The sequence below is a fragment of the Mustela nivalis genome, assembly GCF_964662115.1.
Source record: "Mustela nivalis genome assembly, chromosome: 2".
NCBI classification, from domain to species: Eukaryota; Metazoa; Chordata; class Mammalia; order Carnivora; family Mustelidae; genus Mustela; species Mustela nivalis.
Genome location: NC_139021.1, coordinates 91,732,443 through 91,759,001, shown reverse-complemented (window position 1 = coordinate 91,759,001; position 26,559 = coordinate 91,732,443). Strand labels below are relative to the sequence as shown.

General features: G+C 44.7%; 2 pseudogenes across 2 annotated transcripts in view; one reads left to right on the top strand and one right to left on the bottom strand.

The window, feature by feature from the left end:
- Nucleotides 1-26,559, bottom strand: part of LOC309859311 (myomegalin-like) — a 66,640-nt pseudogene that overhangs the window by 10,770 nt on the left and 29,311 nt on the right. The window contains exons 6-17 of the transcript XR_014316658.1: nucleotides 25,693-25,809; nucleotides 24,559-25,071; nucleotides 22,747-22,982; nucleotides 21,474-21,525; nucleotides 15,422-15,645; nucleotides 14,659-14,818; nucleotides 12,517-12,725; nucleotides 8,722-8,973; nucleotides 7,561-7,692; nucleotides 6,796-6,915; nucleotides 4,714-4,900; nucleotides 3,753-3,877 (exon numbers count right to left, since the gene is read on the bottom strand). The product of XR_014316658.1 is annotated as a myomegalin-like (transcript). The remainder of the gene's footprint in view (nucleotides 1-3,752; nucleotides 3,878-4,713; nucleotides 4,901-6,795; nucleotides 6,916-7,560; nucleotides 7,693-8,721; nucleotides 8,974-12,516; nucleotides 12,726-14,658; nucleotides 14,819-15,421; nucleotides 15,646-21,473; nucleotides 21,526-22,746; nucleotides 22,983-24,558; nucleotides 25,072-25,692; nucleotides 25,810-26,559) is intronic.
- LOC309858942 (protein SET pseudogene) lies at nucleotides 16,942-18,709 on the top strand (annotated as a pseudogene). Its single transcript has one exon. The product of its transcript is annotated as a protein SET pseudogene (transcript).

Sequence of the window (26,559 nt, the reverse complement as noted above, 5' to 3'; positions counted from 1 at the left end):
TTTCACAACATCTGTATCTTTGGGGTAAATACCAAGTAGTGCAATAGCAGGGTCATAGGGAAGTTCTATTTTTAATTTCTTGAGGAATCTCCACACTGTTCTCCAAAGAGGCTGCACCAACTTGCATTCCCACCAGCAGTGTAAGAGGGTTCCCCTTTCTCCACATCCCCTCCAACACATGTTGTTTCCTGGCTTGTTAATTTTGGCCATTCTAACTGGTGTTAAGGTGATATCTCAATGTGGTTTTAATTTGAATCTCCCTGAGAGCTAGTGATGAAGAACATTTTTTCATGTGTCTGATAGCCATTTATATGTCTTCATGGAAGAAGTGTCTGTCCATATCTTCTGCCCATTTTTTGATATGATTGTCTGTTTTGTGTGTGTTGAGTTTGAGGAGTTCTTTATAGATCTTGGATATCAACCTTTTGTCTGTACTGTCATTTGCAAATATCTTCTCCCATTCCATGGGTTGCCTCTTTGTTTTCTTGACTGTTTCCTTTGCTGTGCAGAAGCTTTTGATTTTGATGAAGTCCCAAAACTTTATTTTCGCTTTTGTTTGCTTAGCCTTTGGAGACATATCTTGAAAGAAGTTGCTGTGGCTGATATCAAAGAGATTACTGCCTATATTCTCCTCTAGGATTCTGATGGATTCCTGTCTCACATTGAGGTCTTTTATTCATTTTGAGTTTATCTTTGTGTACAGCGTAAGAGAATGGTCGAGTTTCATTCTTCTACATATAGCTGTCCAGTTTTCCCAGCACCATTTATTGAAGAGACTGTTTTTTGTTTTGTTTTGTTTTGTTTTGTTTTGTTTTTAAATCTCTATTTGCTACCATAGTCTGTTTCTTTGTACTAGGTATGAAAACAGCTAATAAATATTCTACAAAACCACATATCTTATCTGAAAGCTTGAAGTCAAATACATTTCAAAAAGTAGAATTTGTTTTGGTGTTTAGGAAGGCCATAGGATCTGTATGCCATCTCTCATGTAGCCCATACACCAGGTTGCCTCTGGGCCACAGGCCTTTAGGCAAATACATTCAAATTTCTGTGACAAGCTGAGTGAACATTACCACTGAGTGGGGTTAAGTCAAGTCTGTGAATACCATTTTGGTCAGTTCAGACAGGTTTTGTGACCAAATGAGTATATGAAAGAGCTATCACAAGAATTCATGGTTCTCATGAGGTTACAGAATTAAGGATAAGAAAGTATGGGGCTTCAGAGGTAGGAGCTTTGAAATGACTCCTAAAACAACTATAAGAAAGGAGAGGTATGACGTAGGATGAAGTCAGGATGAATGGATTTTTTTTCCTCTGTCATATAAAAACAAAATTGAAAGGAAAAAAAAAAAAACATACTGAATTTACAAACGAAAAAAATGCTCCCAAGAAGTTAGTAGAGAAAGGCTTCTCTAAGTCGTTACTACAAGTTATAAAGGATTAGAGTTTACTATGAGAAATTTTCTGGAAACATCCCATATTTTCCATTTTTACTCATTTGCATTATGTTTTTATAAGCACCATAGTATCCAAATACTGCTATAGCATCTTATAAGGAGGCCGGAGGTCATGAGGTAGGAGGCAACTCCCCCTGAGAAGTCCTCACGGGGCACCTGCAGTCTATGGTTAGTATCTACCAACCCCAAAGCTCCATGAAGCTCCTTCCTGTCTTTCTTCCCCTATATCTAAATTATCACAAAGATTTACTTCTTTCTAAAAATTTTTTCTTCTATCCATTCCTCTTTATCTTCCCAATGGCACCTTAGATCAGACTCTCCTCATGTAAATACCCTATAACTACACCTATTCAGTGGGTTTCCCTGATTTGAGTGTCTTCTGACACCAGTGTGTCCCACTAGTCTGAGAGTTCTGTTGCCATCAAGTATATGTTTTGTTTGGAAAAACGTACTCATTTTCCATGGCCCACTCTGTAGAATGTAAACTTCCATGGTACTTCATAGCTCCTCTGTATAACAGCAGCCTTCTCAACTGACCAGACTTCTCACACTCCCTGATACAAAGCTCTCCCACGGGGAAGTCTGGACCTGATGCTACCAGGAGTGCACAGAAGTTATTCTCTCAGCCTGCGGTGCCCCTGATACTTCTTCAAGTTCTGGTTTACCTTCTCATCAGCAAGTTAGGAGATCCAATCAGGTTTTATGAAAATTCAAATTTGGCTGAATATTGAAAATTCTGTATTGCTTAAGGAATTTTAAAACAGATAATAAAAAAAAAATAGAATTGAAAGGCTTAGACATCCCATCCAAAGCAAGAGCTATTTCTATGGGATTCTTGACAAGTCATCCCCTTCTATTTAAAGGGGCTTGGATGGGAGGCTTATTCCTTCACAAACCAGCAATTCCATCACTCAAAATCTCTAGTGGTCAGGAAGGCATAAGAATGATCTAAGTCCAAATTCTACTGCCCTTTACCCTTTGATGACCCTTGATCAGACCTCTAAAGGGATGCCAAACACAACAGCTCTTTTTCACCTGATAGTTCTTCAAATATTTAAAACCAGTTCTCATCTCCTTGTGATCTTGTCCAGGCCGAAAATTGTTTAGTTTCTCCAACAGTTCAAGATTTCTGGCCACCCGGCATGGTGGCTCCTGTCTTCCCTTTGCTCCCTGGTTTGCCAAAGTCCCTTTTACAAGATGGTGTCCCACAATCTAATAATATTTCTGACAAGATCTCTCACCCTACTGTGGTCTCAGGTTGAATTGGTTTTTGTAGCAACCTTTGCCTACAAGTTCCTTGTCTCAGCCGGTTTCTAAGTAACTCCCTATTCTTAAGTCCATGAACAGCTAGAGAGCCAGGCCTCCTGATTCTGTACCTCTATCACTGATATCTTTAATCAAGGTCAGGGTTTCTTTTTTATATTTTCTAAATTTCTTTTATTTTTTAAATATTTTATTGATTTATTTGACAGAGATCACAAGCAGGTAGAGAGGCAGTCAGAGAGAGAGGCGGGAGCAGGCTCTCTGCCGAGCAGAGAACCTGATGTGGGCTTGATGCCAGGACCCTGATATCATGACTTAAGATGAAGGCAGAGGCTTCACCCCCTGAGCCACCCAGGCACCCCAATCTTTTCTAAATTTCATCATATTGACATCAGTACTCTGTTTCAGCCTGATTTGAGTTATTAACTTGATGTTTACAATACCCTCCCCCATTTGAAGGACAATGGGGAAATAGAAGAAGATTCTCCAACATTAGATCAGTATTTTAGCAGGTGGCAAAAAGTCCTCATAAAACAGTTTAAAATTTAAATCCAGGCTTGGAATTTAGATCCTAACAGAGGTATTTCTGTAAATGTGTATCTTTTAACTTTCTCCCTGGGGAATGAGTCAGGGTAGAAGCAGGGTGCCCACTGTACTGGCTGCATGGGGGCAATATGTATTAGTCACAATATTCAAGAGCTTCTCACATTATGGTGCCATCAGGACAGTTCTTTGAAATTTTTTAATCGCTGTATAACCTATACTTTGCTCAACTTTTCTCTGGCCACCTAGGCAGGCAGAGTTGGACTCTTGTCCGACTACTTTTAAGGATGTCTCAGCTGGATCTTGCACATGTCACCAACCTCTGGGCTTTGGACATGAGAGAAACACTTTGTTCTTACTGGGAGCCCCAGACCTGGCTGAGGCAGAACTCTGTAGTTTTCCAGAGCTGTACAACTCCCAAGGTAAGGGCACCAGAATCCTAAGCAAGAGCAAGGAGCTCACCAGGGAGGGGAGAGTGAGAACACATACCTTTCAGCTCTTTCTTGAAATTGCCATAAAGTGCCTCGTCAATCTGTAGCTCTGACTGGAGGGACTGGAAGAGCTGCTGTTTCTCCTCACACTGCTGCTGCAGGAGGGCAAGCGTGTGCTGCAGCCTGCATGGGGGAGGCAAGGGCCTGCTGAGTGTCTGGTGCCCCTCGGCCCCTCCAGGTTACCTGCTGTCAGCCAACCTTCACATCACGGGGCTTTAGCCTTAGATGTCAACCAGTAAAAGACCATTACTTTTACTTTACAGATGTGGAAACAGAGGCTATGAGACATGAAGTAACTTTGCTTGATGTCATGCCATTAGCTACGTTAGTTGGGAGCAGGAATGCAAGCTCCGTATTCTTCCTGCCCCAATGGTGCTCTATTCCTGGTGATAGGCAGTCATAGGGCTTGTGTCGGGGATGTGCATGAGGGCTGGTGGGGATGCCTCCTACATTTCAGTGAGACCAACATCCTTAAATTAATGGGGAGGATGAAAACATTTTTTTTTCTCCAGGATCTGATATGCTGACCGCCCCTTTTATTTTTAAAAAGATTGATCTGAGAGAGACAGAGATCACTTGCCTGCAAACGGTAGGAAGAGCAGAAGAGGAGGGAAAGAACCCTAAGCAGACTCCAAGTTGAGCGCCAGACCCAGCACAGGGTTCATTCTCATGACCCCGAGATCATGACCTGAGCCAAAATCAACAGCCAGACACTTAACTGACTGAGCCACGCAGGCGCCCCTGATATGCTGAACCTTCCAAAATAGGGTTTTACTCTCCCAACTTTGGAGTGAAAAGACATTCTCAGAGAAGTCCTTCCTTCTGCTCGAATTCATCCATAAATCAGGAATAGCAGAGGGGAAACTGAGGGCCCCCAAAGGCTCCAATACCTGTCTTGTCAATACCCCCATTAAATCTAAAAACAGGGCCTCCTTCCTTCTTATTGGGCTCCCCCTTACCTGGAGTCTTTTTCCTAGAGGGATAGGCGTTCCTCCTGGAAATGCAAGATCTCCTGTTGCTTCTCCAAGTCTTCCAGAAGCTGCTGCCATTCCCCCTTTTGGCACTCCAGCTCCATCTCCAGCTCTTGAAGTCAGGATCGCGAGGACAGCAGGGCCTCCCTCAGGCATTCCATGTCTCCTGGAAGCACTCTGAGGAGCAGAATACAGGACAGCTTACACTGTGGGGGCAGAGGCTGGCTGGACAAGGAGCCCAACCAAAGCTCCTCCATCCTGATGTGCAGAACTAAGGCAACGGGAAAGCAAGCTGATGCCGCAGCTGCTCAGAAAAGCAGAGGGTGTCAGCTCACTACATCCACATGCCCTGGGGAATGTGGAGCCTCCATCTTTGCAATGCCCTTGATCATCTGCTTTCATAAGGTCTACCCTTTTATTAGAGAAAACACTGTGGTTTCTTTTTTTCCTTCTTTCCTTCCTTCCTTCCTCCCTTTTCTTAGAGAATTTATTTATTTATGTGAGAGAGAGAGAGAGACAGAGCAGGAGCAGAAGGGAGGAAGCAGAGGGAGAGAGAGAAACAGACTCCTTTCCCTGCTGAGCAGGGGATCCAATCCCAGGACCCAGGCATCATGATCTGAGCAAAAGGCAGGTGTTTAACCAACTGAGCCACCCAGGTGCCCCAAAAGCTGTGCTTCCTTCCTTCCTTCCTTTCTTTCTTTCTTTCTTTCTTTCTTTCTTTCTTTCTTTCTTTCTTTCTCTTTCTTTCTTTTCTTTTCTTTTTCCCAAAGATTCTATTTATTTATTTGACAGACAGAGATCACAAGGAGGCAGAGAGGCAGGCAAAGAATAAGGGGGAAGTAGACTCCCCGCTGAGCAGAGAGCAGGGAATCATGACCTAAGCCTAAGGCAGAGGTCTTAGCCCACCGAGCCACCAGGTGCCCCAAACACTGTGGTTTCTAATGGTCACTATTTTCTAAGTTCACACACCCTCTGTGTGATAATCCCTTCTTTAATTTTGCCAAAGAGCAACATCAAGACTTCTTGCCTACAGTTTTTAGAATGTATTTATATTCATCAATTTGAAAATGGGGACATCTGTCCTTTTCTGGGCTTGTGGAATTACCTGCATGATTTCCCAGAGACTAAGGACAGGGGCTCTGAGAACCAGGCTGCAAGTGCTGTCAGTGTACCAGGGGGAGGTCCCTGGGCATGGCCCACCATGCTTGTCCACATCTTAGTGACTTCTCCCCACTGAGGTCTGTGCTAGCCTGTCCCGGCATGCAATGGTGGTTTAGCAGTTGTGTCTTCTCTCTTCTCTGTGATGTCTCGTAACTTCCCCATCAGTGACCTTTCCCCTCACATCTTCCTGCTCCAAAGAGGCAGATTAAGAAACATCACTTGTCTCTTCCCGTTCCACAACATTCTTTCATTCTGGGCTTAATCCTTTAGGAAAGTATTAGTCTTTCATGGCTATTCAATAAATATTTGCAGATAAATATAATTTTTATTGACCATATACTGATTTGATCAAGTCAATTGACACTAAGGTCAGCTGCCCCCAGGTCACAGAGGAAATGATGTCCTCCCTCCCTTGGATGCCCATTGAATAGTGTTGGAAACGCTCTGGAGGACATCTGGCTGGTGCTTCCAGGCAGAGAGTCCTGAGGATTACTGAGCAGAGAGGATCCCAGTGTGGGTGAGTGAGGGGAAGCAGTGAGGAAACAGGGATGGCAGCTCAGTACCAGGAGAGACACATGAGGCTGCAGTAAAGTCTGGACAGGGAGAACGGACACCTAACTGGTATCCAGTTCATAACTAATGACTGAGTATCTGAGTATCAGATTGGTTGCACAGAGGTGGTGGGTTTGCTACGGCTATCTTTGTCCTTAGAACCTCAGAGCATGAGGGCCCATGGTTGGGACCTCTCAGGAAGTAGCCCCTTCTAGACTGAGAACCGCATGGGACTTTGGATTGGTGGATCTGGTTAGCTGTTATCTCCACCTTCTTCTCTTGGCTTCAAAAGGTGTTTGGTGTGGCCAGGAGGAAAGGGACCAGGAAGGAGTGAAGTGTGTGGCTTTTACCACCCACCTCTAGAAACGTAACTCAGCTGAGTCTGAAGGCTCTGGTTTTCTTCCTTAAGGACTCTGTTCTCGTTGTAGAGCTGAGGTGTGGGTTCCAGGCTGGGGCTGTAGAAAATGGAGGTAGATCCTGTCCCACAATTGTAAGCAGACACATTACACATTAGGGTAACAGATGATTTCCAGAAACTACCCATTCTGTCCCTCCAGAAATACTGTCCTATCCCAGCAGGAGTGCCTGGGTCCCCAAGGCCTGGACCCCAAGCCTGGTGAGCCAAATGTTTGGTTTCTGTGCAGGCCCCACCATGTGCCCTAGCTGCAGCTGTGCCAGAGGCTCTTGTCCCAGGAGTCCCCTTGGTGCTGGGGGCAGGACAAGGGCATGTAGAAGGAATGGCCTCCAAGGGACCCCAGCCCGAGAGGAGATTGTTGGGAGAACAGCCGCCTTGGCGAGTGGCTGCGGGAGAGCACCCACTGAGCAGGCTCCACCACTTGCCAATCCCATGACAAGGCAGAGAGGTCAGCAGGCACATATACGAGCAGACTAGCAATGGGCTGGGAAGTCAGATGTCCTGCAGACACACCTCGTTAGCTCTGCCAGGAGGAAAGTTCTTTCTTAGCTCTAAGTGAGGATAAGAGCACCTGCCCCACCTGCCTTGCTGGACTGTTTGGAAGGAGCAAGTAGAGGAAAGCCCATCACATGCTTTGGAAAGTGTGAAGCCCAGCCTCCAGAGGCTCCCCAGTCGTGATAGCGTGGGCGGCTCTGGGCCTCTCCTACCACTCCCACAGGCTGCACAGCTGAGCTGGTGTTCAAGCGGCTCCCGAAGCCGGTCGTTGATGCATATGGACTCCTCCAGGTGCTGGCTCAGGTTCCGGATCTCTCTGAGATGTTCCTCCAGCAGGTCATCCCCTGCAGCCATCCCATGAGGATGGGGGAGAGGTGGAAGATGAGGAATCCTGGTCACCAGGGGGGGGGCCAGTTGGAAGTGGGGCATGGCCAGTGGCTCCTCAGCAGGATCCCTAAACATCCCCATCCTTCTACCAACTGCATTCCTCACATGGGCACTCAGGAACACAGCGACTTTGCTTAGAGAGGAAACGGGCTGTCAAACCCAGGACAGACTGCATGAAGCATGCCCCAGGGGCTACCTCCTACACACAGTTACATGTGAGGGAGTTTCAAGACCATTTATTTATTTGACACACACACACACAAGGACACACACACACACACACACACAGTGCATGAGCAGGTGGGGCGGGGGTACAGGGAGAGGGAGAAGCAGACTTTCCACTGAGCAGGGAAGCCCTCAATGAGGGACTTGATCCCAGGACCCTGAGATCATGACCTGAGCTGAAGGCAGACACTTAACCAGCTGAGCCACCCAGGCACCCCAAAGTTTGAGGGAGTTTTAAATGTAAGTGTATGGTGACCAGTGTAACCGGTGAGAGTGAGGGAGTTCCACATGGTTTAGAAAAATAACTGAAGTATCGGGAAACGAGTGGTGAGCTGAGTGTGACTTTCTCCTAAGTGTGTTAGGGAATACTTCAGTCTAGCCTGATATCATTATTCTTATGGATACTTGATGGAATATTCTTTAACGAGGCATCAAGCCCTTCCTCCAGCCTCAGAGAGGAGGTATAAGGTAGAAGTTCATGGATATAAACTTCTCCTGTGTGGTTAATGACATGAGCATGAGAGCAGAAAGTGTGTCTCTGACTTTCCCAATTCCCCAAACAGCACTGAGGCCCTGGGGAGGGAGGCTGAAGTGGGGCACTTAGAAAGTGCCTTAGAAAGGTCCAGCACAGATAGAACCATGTCATATTACACCCACTCTATAAGCCAGGGATTAGAGAAATGAAAAATGCTTCTGCCCAGCTAGGAGACTCTAAATGAGATTTCATTTCGCAGACCGACTTATGTGGCTTTATGTTTTACCTGTGGGTTTGGAGTTAAGCTGACACACAGAGGATCCTGAGGACAGGTCGCCTGATACACTCCTTTTCTGAGGCCTCATCACATCCCACTGGCTGCCTCTGTCCAGGTAGCCAGATTCCAGGTTTCTTCCCAGTTCTGGGCTGCCCCTCAGAGGAGAGTGGGGCTGGGCGGAGTTGAGATAGTGAGAAGAACTGGCTTCTAAATGGTTGCTTGGCAGTGAAGCTGGGGAAGCAGGATGGATGGCGCTGACACCTGGGCAGAAAGAAACCAGAGTGAGGAAGAGAGGATTAGAAGGGAAGGACCAGCAAGGAAGCGTGGGGTTGCTAAGAGTGGACACCAAAGGGCACATGTGCGATGTCAGAAATCCCAGTCCATTGCAGAATACCAGTTAGATGAAGACCATAACCTAAAAGCTATAACTTTCACCTCATGTGATTGCTGGCATGAGACACCAAGAGGCGGAGGATGGACAAAGTATCTGGAAGTCACCAGTGTACACAAAGGAAAAGTCCAGAGGCTGCACTCCTGGCTTCTACTAAAATTCCTCACGATACAGTCCAGGAATGCTCTGGAAGGAGAACTCAGTCCCAAAGTTGGAGGATATATCACATTCCTATTCATAGGTGTGCTCAATGCTAGCATCCATGGTGGGATGTAAGAACTTTCATTTAACATAGGCTGATACTCTCATAGATCTTAGGAAATCATGAGACTTCCCTTGAGCCAAATCTTCTCTGCTTCTTTGTGAAAAGAAGTCCAGGCTGTGGAAGAGACAGAGAGAGGTGGGCAGGGCTATAGTTTAGGATATTCCTATTCAGAAGACTGCTTTCCTTCAGGAATTATCAGCATGGGCAGCATAGTAAGCAGATAGCTTGACCTAAGCAAAGAGGAAGAGGTCATCATTCCCTCCAACCAAGCCAAACTCCTCAGAGGGGATAATGCAATTGGCTACTTGTCCATTTTTATCTCCATTTGTAACTGGTTCTCAAACTTATCCACACACTACAGTCACCTTGGAAAATGTAAACAAACACATACTGATGCCTGGACCTCCCAGAGATTTTGCCTTAACTGGGAATATAGCTTCGTCACTGGATTTTTTTTTAAGGTTTTATTTATTTATTTGACAGAGGTGTGGGGGGGAAGCAGGCTCCCTGCTGAGCAGAGAGCCCAATGGGGGCTCAATCCCAGGACCCTGGGATCATGACCTGAGCTGAAGGCAGAGGCTTTAACCCACTGAGCCACCCAGGCACCTCAGGAACAGTCATTTAAACACACACACACACACACACACCAAAAAAAAAACAAAAAATAAGCAAAAAAGCAAAAAACCAAAACAAACAAACAAAAATCTGTGTAATAGATATGCTATCTACCCAATCTCCATCCCTACATAGAACAAATTTGTTCAACACTGGATGTTTTTAAACCATCCCTGGAGATTCTCATTGGAAGCAAAGTTTGAGAAGTACCCATCATGGGTCTCTCCTTCCTCAATATGCAAAATAAGAGATGTTCATTAGGATCACTGGGGGATGAAAAATGTCATCATCTGAATCTCTTTTTTTTTTTTAAATAGGCTCCATGCTCAGCACAGAGGCCAATGTGGGACTTGAACTCATCACCCTGAGATCAAGACCTGAGCTGAGATCTAGAGTCAGATGCCTAACTCATTGAGAGTCACTGAGCTACCCACGTGACCCAACATCTAGATTTTAGTTAGGATTTGTAAAGATGTGATTTCCCACTTCTTTCATACCCCCTTCCTCCCCAGCCCAACCCAAGACAAAGGGGGAAATCAGGAGTTCTTGACAGCTTACATTTTAACCAATGCTGTAGAAGGTTCCGTTCCAAGTCTATCAGTAACAGCGATCAGCATTCTCACATTCCTGGTTGCCCAGGCCACACAATAGAAAGCACATGCCCTAAACCATGCAAAGATGCCAGACAGACTCTAACACAAGGAGATCGTTGCTGGACGCTGCTCCAAGAAGCTGACATGCACACTGTCCATGGAAACTTGTTTCAAAGCAAACAAGGAACACTGGTAAGCTGCCATCCCTCAGAGAGGCCTGTGCTTGAGGACAGAAAAGACAGGGCTGTAATCTTGCTCACCAAAGCTGGGACCATCCAAACTCTGGTCAATGGCTCAGACTAAGTATGACTTGATCCCATATCAATAGACCCTTTTTTCATGCACAGATGTCTCCTATCACTCCTTTTGGACAAAGACAAACTGACAAATGTGGAAAGGTAAAGGAAAAGAAAAGTCAGCTAGAGATCATTCTTGCCATTTTGATATGGGACAAATTTTGTTATTCGTCAAATATCAAATTCTAGATCAGAGGTTCTGATGAACTTTCTACTGATCTCTAATGAGACAGAGAAAAGATTGTTTCAAGGGGCTTCCAGAATTTGTTGAGCTTAGCTCTGAGCAGGATGGTAACAAAACCATCCTAGACAGAAAAGGTATCATGGAAACACAGGACTGGGAGCAGAAGACCTGGACTCAAGCCCATCTCTCCCACTGACTAATAACCTTAAACAAGTAGCTCTACTCCTCTGAGCCTTAGTTCCCTGCCCGGGTTCTACCTATCACACAAGGGGTGTGAGACTCAGGAAGACCAGGTTTGTGTTGCTGGGTTAGCCTAGATTGCTACACCTGGGTAAAGCTGTGATAAGTAGGAGGCAGTCTTCTAGACATTTCTGCCTACAAAAAGGGGAGCTGTACAAACTCTCCTAAAAAGGGTCTTATCTAATTGGTTCTGGGAATCAAACTGGGACAGAGTAGACTAGAGAGTGTATTCACTTTCAGGATTGACATAAGAAACAAGCTGGGCTAAATGATGATGGGGGCTTCAGGTATATGAATTCTCAGCTGTGGTCCTAGGTCACTGGACGCTGTGCCTGGTTTCCCTTACCATCAATCTCTGGCTCATCTGAGCCTCTATTTTATTTTATTTTTTTTATTTTTTAAGGCACAGAATGTGGTTTTAAGGTAATATTAAACTTATTTCTAAGTGGGTTTTTTAAAAAGCATTATTAGAGAGATTCCTCATTTGAGGGTTTTTCTTCTTTTTTTCTAAGCTATAAAAAACCCCACACCAACAATTTTGACAATGAGTCATCCAGCCCAGACATATATCAAAGCCTTTCCAAAAAGATGGCCATACATCATAACGGTTATGATCAATACGATCAATGATCTCTGGGAGTCAGAGGACAGAATTTACAATCAAGGTATCACAGCCTGTGCTTCCGGTCCAAGCCACCAATCTGTAACCTGTCCCAGGGTAGAAATGAACCATGTGCCCTAGGAAAGGGGGCTTGTCACCTCTTCTGAATCCCTCTACTGCTACTACCCTTCATACCCTCAACCTAATGATGTCAGGAGCCGAAATTGATGAAGAGCATTTTTCACAGCAGGAGATTGCCGTAGGCATGGAAGGGACTCCCTAGAAATGGCCACTTTGTCTCGCATAGGCAAGGCACAAAAGCTCTCACCCATGTCCTGCCTGAAGGTACGTCACCAGTGTGTCAGGCTTTCAGCAGACTTGGTGTACCCCACACTGGCAGCCTCAAGAAAGGAGCAGGTCTAGGGCCTGACGAAATGATGACACACACACACACATACACCAGAAAGACAACAGTAAAGTCATTTCCCAAAAAAAGCAAGCAGGGCCACTCGCCAGTCCCCTGCTGGTGACCTGCACACCCTAGGTCATTTTTCAAAACTCCGCCACCAAGCCAAAGCCATGCAGGGCCACATGGGGCAGGGCAGCCTGGCCCAAGCACATGAAGGCCACAGGAAGTGCTCATTTTCTCCCAGTTGTTTCTGCAGCATCTGCAGCTCCTCCTGAGTCTCTGCCAAGGAGACCACAGGGGTCTCACAGCAGCCAAGGAGGGGAGGGCCAGTGGGGCTGAAAGGCAGGAAGCTGGTGCTGCTGAGGGCAGTGGTGCCTTGGGAAGGCTAATCAGTGTGGGTATGGAGAGAAAGTGAAGATCTAGAAACACAGAGTTGGGAAGAAAGGAGACACATCACTAGAAAAAAAGGAATGGGGAAAAGATGAAGAAGATTAAACTATTTCTTGTCTTAATGTCTCCTTGAGGGGAGGCTATCATTCATCATGGTGTGGGCTGACAAGGTGAAGGTCCAGGATTGCCATCCAAAAGCCAGGCTTAGAGGACCCCTCCTCCTTCTCCCTTGCCGGGGACATCTGGCATGACATCTATACTCATCTTGGAAACAACAAGCTAAAGTAGGCAACATAGCATAGCTATATCCCAAGCAGCTATGAGAGCCTCTCCCAGCTGTCCCAGGCACAGAGGGGTCAGGACGTCTGCATGTTAATGCTCCCAATCACCCCTGGGCGTGAGTCAGTCCTTGCCCCTGTGACAAGATTCCCTACACCTAGAACTCCTCTGAGACTATGAGGGCTCACCTGAGGAGGGCAGAAGTGGGCTAGGACTGTGGGGAATGTGCATTCCTCATGCGTGTCATTCGAGTCTCATGGAGACAAACCTGAGAATCTCAAATCAATGCACTCATTCACCAGAAGAAAAATCAAGGTCTTGGTAAAGTGACTCAGACACAATAGCTTGCATGCCAGTCCAGGCATTCAAATCACTTAGGAAAAATTCTTAATGCATGCAGTTACTTCAGGTTCTGCTCTACTAAGTCAAAAACTTTGGGAGGAGGGCTTGCAAATTTGCATTTAAAATAGATCCCCACAGATGACCATGATGTAGCCCATCTATGGACAAGTCTTTAGGGACCCTGGGACATTCTGATGTCTGAATCGATCTCCTCTTTCCTGAAAACAGTTATATGGCAGGAAACCCACAGAGGGAGCAGAAACCAAGACTGATCTGTGGAGAATGCCTCCATGGAAAACAATGAGTACACTCTAATCACATCCCTCCCCCTAGGATGCTGATACACTGTCAGAGAAACACTGTGAGGATACCCTCATTGCCCAGTGACACAGGTTAGGCATCCTTCAGGCAGGCGTTCCGATTTTAAAATCCCTGGCCTTCTGCTCCATTTGACCCCAGAGCATTTGCACAGATGTCTACAGCACTAGGCAAACAGCTTTTCCCCATGACTTCCTGGGCCAGCTTCTGCCTACTCTGGCCCAGAAACTTCGAGCCCCAGCTCAGAAAGTGTCAGACACATTCCCTTCTTAAGATTTTGGCTGATGGGTTCTCAGGAGAAATGGGAGCTACAGAAGGACAACATGTGCTTTCTGCGGGCACCTTATGACAAACCACACCGAGGGCGGCCAGCTGGTTGTGGCAAGAGGTAGGAGGCAGGGACAAGGCTTGCCTTCTTGCCATCACTGGTCTGGGGCTCTACCTGAACAGCACACTCTGGCAATTAAGTTGGGGCAGCTAAATGAAATATACCCCTCCAACTGGCTGCAGGACAGGCACGATGTACATATCAAGGGCTGCCCAGCTGTTCGTAAATCCATGAATGAATGACCATGTAATGTGAACAGAATCTTGCAGGATCCTGAAGCATCCCAAGTTGTTACAGAGGCTCGTCCTGAAGAGAAAATGGGTAATGCTTCCAGGCTAGCCATGAAGTGACTTTCTTTTTGTTCTGTGGTGACTATAATCATAGGAGAGACATTTTGCCTCTTGGCTCCCCAGAGTGAAGTGAAAGAAATGAAAATGTTTACTTAAAAGCGATTTGCTGACTACTGGTAAAAATTGGTATTCTGATCAAAGTCTACTGCAGATCTCTGATTTGCCTAAAATATTTAGAACCAAGAAAATGCAGACACAATTGGTGGACAAGGAAGGCCTCTTGATTTCATCTAGGATTTGATACCTAGAAGCCTCTGACAGTGGAAACATTCATCCCTGAAGAAAAGTCAAACAGGCTGCTGAGAGAAAGGAGACAGAGCTCCTGCTGTTTTGGCTGTCGCATACCTGGATGGGCCTGGCTGGCCTTCTCGGGGGTGGGGGGTGGCTCTGGGGAGCTGGCAAGCTGATGGGGTTGCTGCTGGGTTTGGCTTTAACCCCCCGAGGCTCACTGGTTGCTGATGGCTTAGAAGACAGTACAGTGGAATGACTTGAATGATGGTGGAATCTACAAAACCCATGAATGTAAGAAAATGTTCAGTGGTCGACAAAGAACTGGCCTTCTATTGAGAGAGGGGTACCAGGGCAGGGCCTGGCTTTCTGGGAAAGCACCAAGAACAAACACTGTGAGTCATGTTCATTTCCTTATTTGCAGTTAGCTTCTTGAGGGAGGCAAAGCACCTGAGAGGTGAGAGTGGGGCCCAGACCCAAAAACTGTAAAAATGGCATTTCCAAAAGTACCAGATGGGAGCAACAGCATCCATGATTCCTGACAGATACCCAGGGGACACTAGCTCAGGACATGCAGTGAGCAAGACCTCTGCAGGAGGGAGATAATGTCCCATTTGAAGAAGGAAGTCAGACAGACAGTCTATGCTCATGAGACAATGGGGAAGAGCCTGTATGGATGTTCTCGCCCTTCCCACTGTGCTTCCCCTTGGGTCTACCAGCTTGCAAATCCAGTGGAGACCCCACAACACCCCCTGGAGTCAGGGGCAGTACAAATATCCTGAGGCATTGGAGCCCTGTACTTGGTGCTTGGTCCAGGGCCACGTTCAGCCTGACACAAACCAGGGAGGATCTACAAGGCCAGGCTAGAGAAACAGGTTACCTGAATGACCAGGCAGTGCCTTCTTCTCTATGTAGTGTGTGTACATCCTGGCTACATCCATGTCAGAGCAGGCTTCCAGCTCATCAGACAGGAAGGAGGAGCTGCTGGGAGCACGCTGGGAGTCCGACAAGGTGTGGCTGCTGGAGGGAGTAATGGACCGGGCATTCAGCTTGGCCTGCAGGACCTCGATCACTTTCTCCTTCTCTGGCAGTTCTCTGCTGAGCCTAGTGGGATGGAAGGAGACAATAGGTGAAGCCAAGGACACCGGCCCAACTTGTCCTGACCAAGGCACATAGGAAAAAACACCTAAGTCAAGGGAACCATTCCTGTGAAGAACCACCAAAATACATTGACTTTCTATCCTGCCACGTTGCTCAATTGCTGTATGAGTTCTAGTAGTTTGAGGGTGGAGTCTTTGGGGTTTTCCATATAAAGAATCATGTCATCTGTGAAGAGAGAAAGTTTGACTTCTTCATTGCCAATTTGGATACCTTTTATTTCTCTTTGTTGTCTGATTGCTGTTGCTAGGACTTTTAATACTATGTTGAACAAGAGTGATGAGAGTGGGCATCCTTGTTGTGTTCCTGATCTCAACGGGAAGGCTGCAAGCTTTTTCCCATTGAGGATGATATTTGCTATGGGTCTTTCATAGATAGATTTGATGAAGTTGACGAATGTTCCCTCTATCCCTATACTTTGAAGCGTTTTAATCAGAAACGGATGCCGGATTTTGTCAAATGCTTTATCTGCATCAATTGAGAGGACCATGTGGTTCTTCTCTCTTCTCTTATTAATTTCTTCTATCACATTGATTGATTTGTGAATGTTGAACCATCCTTGTAGCCCAGAGATGAATCCCACCTGGTCATGGTGGATAATCTTTTTAATGTGCTGTTGGATCTTGCTAGCTAGGATCTTGTTGAGAATCTTAGCATCCATATTCATCAGTGATATTGGTCTGAAATTCTTCTTTTTGGTAGGGTCTTTGCCTGGTTTGGGGATCAGGGTAATGCTGGATTCATAGAAAGAGTCTGGAAGTTTTGTTTCTGCTTCAATTTTTTGAAACAGCTTCAGGAGAATAGGTGTTATTTCTTCTTTGAAAGTTTGGTAGAATTCCCCAGGGAATCCTTCAGGTCCTGGGCTCTTGTTTTTTGGGAGGTTGTTGATCAGAGCTTCAATCTCGTTACTAGATACCGATCTATTCTGGTTGTCAGTTTCTTCCTGGTTCAGTTGTGGGAGTTTATAGTTTTTCAAGAATGCATCCATTTCATCTAGGTTGCTTAGCTTATTGGCATATAACTGTTGATAATAGCTTCTGATGATTGTTTCTACTTCCTTGGTGTTAGTTGTGATCTCTCCCTTTTCATTCATAATTTTATGAATTTGGGATTTCTCTCTTTTCTTTTGGATTAGTGTGGACAATGATTTATTGATCTTATTGATTCTTTAAAAAAATGGCTTCTAGCAATCAGAGCTTCTAGACGTGCCTCTCTCCAGGTTTCCTGGAGTTTCCTCGTAGCATGGCCCCCAAACGCCAGTCTTCGCTCCCACCTCAAATGAAGAAACCGAGACAGCCCCCTGCCCCCAAGCCAGGGCAGACGTCAACATCCCAGCACTTGCATAGAGGAGAAAAAGAACAGCAAGAAGCAATTGAACATATTGATGAAGTACAAAATGAAATAGACAGACTTAATGAACAAGCCAGTGAGGAGATTTTGAAAGTAGAACAGAAATATAACAAACTCCACCAACCATTTTTTCAGAAGAGGTCGGAATTGATCGCCAAAATCCCCAATTTTGGGGTAACAACATTTGTCAACCATCCAGAAGTGTCTGCACTGCTTGGGGAGGAGGATGAAGAGGCACTGCATTATTTGACAAGAGTTGAAGTGACAGAATTTGAAGATATTAAATCAGGTTACAGAATAGATTTTTATTTTGATGAAAACCCTTACTTCGAAAATAAAGTTCTCTCCAAAGAATTTCATCTGAATGAGAGTGGTGATCCATCTTCAAAGTCCACTGAAATCAAATGGAAATCTGGAAAGGATTTGATGAAACGTTCAAGTCAAACACAGAATAAAGCCAGCAGAAAGAGACAGCATGAGGAACCAGAGAGCTTCTTCACCTGGTTTACTGACCATTCTGATGCAGGTGCAGATGAGGTAGGAGAAGTCATCAAAGATGATATTTGGCCAAATCCATTACAGTACTACTTGGTTCCTGATATGGATGATGAAGAAGGGGAAGGAGAAGAGGATGATGATGATGATGAAGAAGGATTGGAAGATATTGATGAAGAAGGAGATGAGGATGAAGGTGAAGAAGATGAAGATGATGATGAGGGGGAGGAAGGAGAGGAGGATGAAGGGGAAGATGACTAATGGAATACTGATGGATTCCAACCTTCCTTTTTTAATTTTCTTCAGTCCCTGGGAGCAAGTTGCCGTCTTTTTTTTTTTTTTCCTTTTTCTTTTTCTTTTCGCCTCTTGTGCTCATTCGCCCTGTTTTTTGAAGTCTCCTTTTTCTCTCCCTTTATACCATGGTTCTCAGCTTATTTTGGGGAGAAATACCTTGAGCAGAATACAGTGGGAAAAGAATATCTACCCCTTTTTGTTCCAAATTCATTTTTGTCCCTTCCTGTCTCAACAAAAACAAAAACTTTATGGAATCAACACCACCGTGCTCTGTGGGAAAAAAGAAAAACCTTCTGCTCCCTTAGCTCTGCTGGAAGCTGGAGGGTGCTAGGCCCCTGTGTAGTAGTGCATAGAATTCTAGCTTTTTTCCTCCTTTCTCTGTATATTGGGCTCAGAGATTACACTGTGTCTCTATGTGAATATGGACAGTTAGCATTTACCAACATGTACCTGTCTACTTTCTCTTGTTTAAAAAAAAGAAAAAAAAAACTTAAAAAAATGGGGTTATAGAAGGTCAGCAAAGGGTGGGTTTGAGATGTTTGGGTGGGTTAAGTGGGCATTTTGACCACATGGCTTCTCCTTTGGCATGTTTAATTGTGATGTTTAATGGACATCCTTGCAGTTTAAGATGACACTTTTAAAATAAAACTCTCTCCTAATGATGACTTGAGCCCTGCCACTCGATGGGAGAATCAGCAGAACTTGTAGGATCTTATTTGGAATTGACATTCTCTATTGTAATTTTGTTCCTGTTTATTTTTAAAATTTTCTTTTTGTTTCACTGGAAAGGAAAGATGATGCTCAGTTTTAAACGTTAAAAGTGTACAAGTTGCTTTGTTACAATAAAACTAAATGTGTACACAAAAAAAAATGGCTTCTAGTTTCATTGATACGTTCTACAGAGTCAATGTACAGAAACCAGTGGCTTTCTTATACACTAACAATGAAAATACAGAAAAGGAAATTAGAGAATTGATTCCATTTACTATAGCACCAAGAACCATAAAATACCTGGGAACAAACCTAACCAAAGAGGTAAAGGATCTGTATTCGATGAACTACAGAACACTCATGAAAGAAATTGAAGAAGACACAAAAAGATGGAAGACCATTCCATGCTCGTGGATCAGAAGAATAAACATTGTTAAAATGTCTATAATGCCTAGAGCAATATATACTTTTAATGCCATTCTGATCAAAATTCCACTGGTATTCTTCAAAGAGCTGGAGCAAATAATCCAAAAATTTGTATGGAACCAGAAGAGACCCCGAATCACTAAGGAAATGTTGAAAAACAAAAATAAAACTGGGGGCATCATGCTACCTGATTTCAAGCTTTACTAAAAGCTGTGATCACCGAGACAGCATGGTGCTGGCATAAAAACAAACACACAGACCAGTGGAACAGAGTAGAGAGCCCAGATATGGACCCTCAAGTCTATGGGCAAATAATCTTCAACATAGCAGGAAAAAATATACAGTGGAAAAAAGACAGTCTCTTCAATAAATAGTGCTGGGAAATATGTAGAATGAAACTTTACCATTCTTTTACACCGTACCTAAAGATAAACTCAAAATGGATAAAAGACCTCAACGTGAGACAGGAATCCATCAGAATCCTAGAGGAGAACATAGGCAGTAATCTCTTCAATATCAGCCACAGCAACTTCTTTAAAGATATGTCTCCAAAGGCAAAGGAAACAAAAGTGAAAATAAACTTTTGGGACTTCATCAAAATCAAAAGCTTCTGCACAGCAAAGGAAACAGTCAAGAAAACAAAGAGGCAACCCATGGAATGGGAGAAGATATTTTCAAATGCCAGTACAGACAAAAGGTTGATATCCAGGATCTATAATGAACTCCTCAAACTCAACACACACAAAACAATCATATCAAAAAATGGGCAGAAGATATGAACAGACACTTCTCCAATAAAGACATACAAATGGCTATCAGACACATGAAAAAATGTTCATTACCACTAGCCATCAGGGAGATTCAAATCAAAACCACATTGAGATATCACCTTACACCAGTTAGAGTGGCCAAAATTAACAAGACAGGAAACAACATGTGTTGGAGGGGATGTGGAGAAAGGGGAACCCTCTTACACTGCTGGTGGGAATGCAAGTTGGTGCAGCCTCTTTGGAGAACAGTGTGGAGATTCCTCAAGAAATTAAAAATAGAACTTCCCTATGACTGGGCCATTGCACTTCTGGGTATTTACCCCAAAGATACAGATGTAGTGAAAACAAGGGCTATTTGTACCCCAATGTTTATAGCAGCAATGGCCACGATCACCAAACTGTGGAAAGAACCAAGATGCCCTTCAACAGAAGAATGGATAAGGAAGATGTGGAACATATACACTATGGAGTATTATGCCTCTATCAGAAAGGATGAATACCCAACTTTTGTAGCAACATGGATGAGACTGGAAGAGATTATGCTGAGTGAAATAAGTCAAGCAGAGAGAGTCAATCATCCTATGATTCACTTATTTGTGAAGCATAACAAATAGCATGGAGGACATGGGGAGTTAGAGAGGAGTAGGGAGTTGGGGAAAATTGGAAAGGTAGGAGAACCATGAAAGACTATGGACTCTGAAAAACAATCTGAGGGTTTTGAAGGGGCGTGGGGTGGGAGGTTGGGGTACCAGGTGGTGGGTATTATAGAGGGCATGGATTGCATGGAGCACTGGGGTGTGCTGCAAAAATAATGAATACTGTTATGCTGAAAATAAATAAAAAGTAAATTAAAAAAAAAAAAAAACGAACCACCAGAATAACCTATCACTGCTTAGGGGTGGAGAGTAGGTTGGTGCAGTGGCAAGAAGAGGGCCAATCACCACCCAGAGCACTGGCCACAGAAGACACCAGAAACTAGCACAGACTCAGCCAGCCCTGTAAGGCACAGCTGCTCCAAGTTTGGCCCCAAGAACTGCTGGTTACCAGTCTCCAAGTAACTGAAGGTAAGTGGTGACAAACACATAGCAGTCTGGCATTGCCCTTGACAACCGAGAGCAGGATGCATGGAAACATGTGGATGATTGAGGTACAGCCCAGGTATGTGTTCAGGCTACAGCTACAGATTTTGAGCCCATATTTTACTGTACATGGTAAGATTATCTGCAGTGACTCATTGAAAACTGTTTCCTAAGAGATCTTAGCCTTTCAGGAGATTGAAACACCCAGGCCTTTCCCCCACCACTCTGAAAAAACTACATTATTATTCTCTAATTCTTTTTCCCCCCAGAGGAACTGGACTACTACCAAATGAGTTGCCAATATGGCAACTTTATTAACTAATATTGCCAATATTAGCCTAAGTCAACTCAGCAGCACAGCCTCATGTTTAAATGCCCAGGAAGAAAGCAGAGGAGAGCCGTGGGGGTACCAAGGACCCCTGGAACCTGGTTACTTTACTGTTGGGTCAGACTGAGTTATGCTCCAAGCCAGGAGCATAATTACACAATAGAAATCAACAGAATTATAGCAAAAGAGAGGCTAAAGTGTCTCATGAATAAATGAATATGTTATAATCAGCATTTCCCTGCCCCAATTTGTAAAGTTACAGTCATCTGGACCCCTTGGACCTTGTTCCTGATTCCTTTACCAGATCCTATTTCAAATTACCTGAGGGCCAGCGGTTCAAGTCCAGCTTGATCTTTCTCACTTTTATGATCCTCTGTAAGCTAAATTTAGAAAAACATGGTAAGAAATTAAATAGGTCCCACTTCCTAAATTATAAATGCAAGAGCATCTTTGGGTACAGAATGGTGATTCCTCTGTGTGTGTCCAAGACATGTAGGAGAATTACTTGGGAAGGGTGCAGATTGTAGCCTCAGAGGGGCTGTGGGCTCTCTTGAACTCACCAGGCAGACCTCCCCTGACTTCATGATCAATCTCAGGACATCCTCTACCATAAATCAATGCAAAGAAGTTTTAAGCACACTTGCTCAACTTCTCTCTGGAATATTCCACCTTCTAAGCCTGCAACAGACTCACTCTCAGATGCATGCTCTGTGTCCCATCATAGCATTCGTGGAGAGCCCACTCTCGCTCTCTCCTGTCCCACCTCTGCACCTGCCACCAGTGTGTGGGATGGTTGGTCCCCAAGACTGATCCTGCTATCTCTTGGTACTCTCAGGAAATGTCTTCTAAGTAAAGAACTCCAATAATAACCCGTATTCTTAGCTCTTGTACTATGACATTCAGTGCCCAAACCACATCCAAAGGGCAGCGTGCCTTAACTATACTGGAATTATATTTATGTGATAAACAAAGAGACATTGAAAGGCTAAACCATTGCCCAAAGCAAATTAATGGCAGCATACAGGCCACCAATGGGGTCTTGCAATTCTCAAGTCAGGCTCTTTTCACTATGATGACATCCTCCAATCTCTTCTCCCTTTCTCCACCTTAGCACTGGATAGACACAGCCTGCTTCCCTAAAGGTCACTTGCCATGAATGCTCCAGTTTCTGCCATTGCAATCATGAACTCCGAATCCTGTGTTTCTCCTCAGTGTTCCCCACAAGCCAGTCTTGATACTGTAATGGTCCCAGGAAATGAAATGGAATATGACCTGGGTATAGGGAGTTAGAGAGAAGAAGGGAGTTGGGGGAAATTGGAAGGGGAGGTGAACCATGAGAGACTATGGACTCTGAAAAACAATCTGAGGGTTTTGAAGGGGCGGGGGGTGGGAGGTTGGGGTACCAGTGGTGGGTATTAGAGAGGGCATGGATTGCATGGAGCACTGGGTGTGGTGCAAAAATAATGAATACTATTGTGCTGAAAATAAAGAAAAAATAAATTTAAAAAAAGACTGTGGTGGAGGTATGGTGGCCACCTGGGCCTGGGGCTATGGGAGTGACCGAGTGTGTGCCAAAGCCCTGTGATAAACTTACTAGGGCTGAGTTTGCTGGCAAGCCTCTCTGTCAGCTGGCTTCCTTGGGCAAGTTGCTCTCAAAAGTTCTGCCCCAGGTAGTAGTCAATGTCATTGCTCATAATAAGGTCCTCAAAAGATTTTACTGTCTCTTTCGCATGCTGGGTAAGAAGGTAACACCTGTCTCTCCCTTCTTGTATCTTCTGGCATAAGTATGACAGCTCTCAGGCCTGATCCTGAATCAGGGAATCATATTTCCTAATACAGGAGAGAAGAGGAGAAAGTAAGAATGAAAAGGAGTGAATGTGAAATTATGGGCCTTCAGTAGAGATTTCTGTGAGAACATTTCAAAGGAGCTCCCCAGGCTGAATTCTGGCACAAAAACCGAAGTATATAAGAGTAAATCCCGCTCTGATACATGATGTCAGTTTAGCAATTTAGTGGTTCTTACAATGTTTTGTGCATGTTAGCCTTATGTCCAGGAGAATTTTAGGTCCTGTGGAGGTAAATATGTTGCCCAATTTTACATTTCCCATGAAACTAGTAGAGTGTAGATTCATAGCTGATACTCAAGAAACACTAAACATATTTGCTGAGTAGATATTCAAAAGACACAATAAATAAAATTAAGTTCAGTGACTAGAATCACTTAATCCTGGGATACCTGGCTGGCTGGCTCAGTAAGAAGAGCTCACGACTCTTGATGATGGGGTTCAAGCCCCAAGTTGAGTGGAGACATTATGTAAAATAAATATATAAATATATAAACTTGGGTGGGAAAGGAATCACTTAATTCTAAGCCTAGATAAGATCTTTCATGCCTTCATGATGATCATGGAAGATCATCTCTATTACAGCAGACTGTTTTGCCAAGATAGCCATTACATTCCTTTTCCACATGTTGTTTTGCCAATGTGCCTTTGCTCCTTCTCTCACTGGCAGGTAGAGGCTGTTCTCCACCTCCTTAAATCTGGGCAAGCTCTGTGAGTACTGTGACTGAGGTAATAAAGGAAGCGACACTGTGCTAAGTCCAGGAGTAGCTCTGAAATGTCCCGGCAACTTCTACTTTTGCTCTGTTGGAAGCCAGCCACCATGCAGAAATAGAACAACCTAAGACCACTTGAGAGGCCCACCCCAAGAAGAAAGGCCCTGGAAAACAAGGAGACAAGGGGGGGAGAGAGAAGGCAAGAAGCATCATATCACCAGACACTTGAAGCCATTGGATGGCTGCCCCAGGAGAGACACCCAAGCAACAGCCACCTTGCTGAGCCCTGTAAATCCACATAAATTACTGTTTGAGGCCACTAAGCTTTTGCATGGTTTGATACTCAGTGCAGATAACAAGGACAGATACCCAGTGTCTTCCAACACAAAGTATTGTATTCCAACACAAAGTCATACTGAGAGCTTAATATATGTTAGGCAATTTTGATCACTTGTACTAATTCATTTAAACCCAGTAACCACCTGTTGAGATAGGTTCTCTTACTTTCTTCATTTAATAGGTAAGGAAAGAGCCCAGAAAGTCTAAGTAAGTTGAACAGCTAGAAAGTGCCAGAGCTAGGATTCAGACCCAGGCAATCTAACTCTAGCCTTCCTACTACACCACATATCCAGTTGCTTTACTAATAGATTCCTGAGAGGAAATCCCAGAGACCTGGTGTCTCCCAAGCAGGGCCTATGGACCTTTCTTTGGATCTAGGCCTAGCATGGAAGTAGGCACTCTTCAGATCACCTTATTGGGTTCTCTCTTCTACCTGTCTGGGCTACTCCACCTCCAACACAAACTTAGACATTTTCAATCCTATCAGGATCCAAAGATTGTCCCCCTTACCCAGGCCAGGAGGTTGATCTCAGTTCCTCTGCCAGCTTCCCTTCTACTCCAGTTTTTGGGAGCTGGACCTCTAGCTGGGACACTCTCTGGATCAGACTCTCCAGATCCTTTTTAGCCTGAAGCCCAGAGGGGTAGAAAGCCCTAGTGTCATCAGATAGCTACCTCTCATCTTCATCAGTGACACTGTGAGGTGAAGATCCCTCAAGGGTGTCAATGGCCTTCAGCCTTCGTGGTCTCTCCAAACTAGATGAATAATCACTTGTAACTGAGAGAGACTGGACCTGGCTCTTGAGGTTCTGGATGATCTTGTTGGCATTCTGCAGCTGGGCCTTCAGGTCTCTGATGTCCTTCTGCAGGAGAGAGATGTTTTCCAACTTTCCATATGCATGGAACTCCTCCTGCTTCCCTTGAGAGCTCTCCAAGGGCTTCTTCCCTGGGGAGCTAGCCACTGAGAAGCCCAGGCTCCCCTCCATCAGGGCTGTTTCCCCCCAAAGCTGTCGTGTTCCTCACTCTCTGAGAAAAGACAAAGACATTTTCCTGCATAAAGCTACACATACTGCTGAGGCTTGGAGGCAGCTCTGGTGCCGGGGATAGGAATCACTAGAGTGAAGGTTGAGGCGGTACTTTATTCAGCCCCATGCTTTACCAGCATTCAGACATGGTATTACCACCCACTCAACAGCCCTGCAGGTCAGGAACTAGGCACAGTCACCTTCCACTGCCCTGAGTGTTTTTTCTATTCTCAATTTCAGTTTTGTGGGTGTACCTACAGTCAAAGTCCTTCTAGGATGGAAAAACAGATTTTTTTAGCTTAGGGTTTACATATCTCCACAAGCTCATCTGGTCTCTTCATTAAAAATTAAGCCTTAGATGATCACCAGTTGAACAGAACTTTCCTTCTTTTAATCAACAGCAATATGTTGGAAACTAATTAGAGACATTCCCACTCACACTCAGCCTCATGTTGGACAAGAGTTCTCTGCCAAACTTCCTTTGCCTCACTGGTTCTGGGTACCCTTCCATCTACCATATCCCTGGGCCCTACTCCTCATTAGGTGTGGGACTGGCCAGTAGCTTCCGGATGGGAAGGCCGACTCCAGGGAGGTCAGGTGAGACTTGCCCTTGTGTTCCTACCATGACTGGTGCTCTCCTCCCACTGAGATTCATTCTCACTTCGGCCGCAGGTCTCATAGCCCAGATCCTGGAGGTCCACCTGCACCTGCTTGCTGTCCTGCTTCACCAAGGATTCACCTGCCCAGGAAGAGACAGAGGGTGTCACAGAGTTCTCTTGGAATGTCCCACATACCCCTCAAGCTCAGGGGCATGTGCCCTAGCTCTCAGGGGACAGGGAGTTAACAGCCAAAGTGGAATGGGTGCTTCTTTGAACCCAAGTGGGAGAAGAGACCACTCACTCCAGGCAGGACTTCCTTCCACCAGAATGAGCTCTGTGTGCCACTGGTGATCTCACCTACAACACCTGAGGCTTTGTGGGGACCAGATATCTTTATATTAGGTATTATATATATTAACATCCCTAGAAACCCCCATGAAACTAGCAAGTGCTTTATTCACAGAGGCTCAGTAAATATGTGAATGGGGCTGAACTAATTTAGAGTCCTAAAACATCGAGATCCATACAGTTCTATAAGATAGCTACTAGCCCACAGCAAATATCATCCTCCATGGGGCTCACAGCCTTACCATTGAGATCAGGAACATGACAAGGATGCCCACTCTCACCATTCTTGTTCAACATAGTATTAGAAGTCCTCGCAACAGCAATCAGACAACAAAGAGAAATAAAAGGTATTCAAATTGGCAAGGAAGAAGTAAAACTCTCTCTCCTCACAGATGACAGGATACTTTATATGTAAAACCCAAAAGACTCCATCCCTAAACTACTAGAACTAATATAGCAGTCATGTCGTAGAATACAAAGTCAATGTACAGAAATCAGTTGCTTTCTTATATGCTAACAATGAAAATACAGAAAGGGAAATT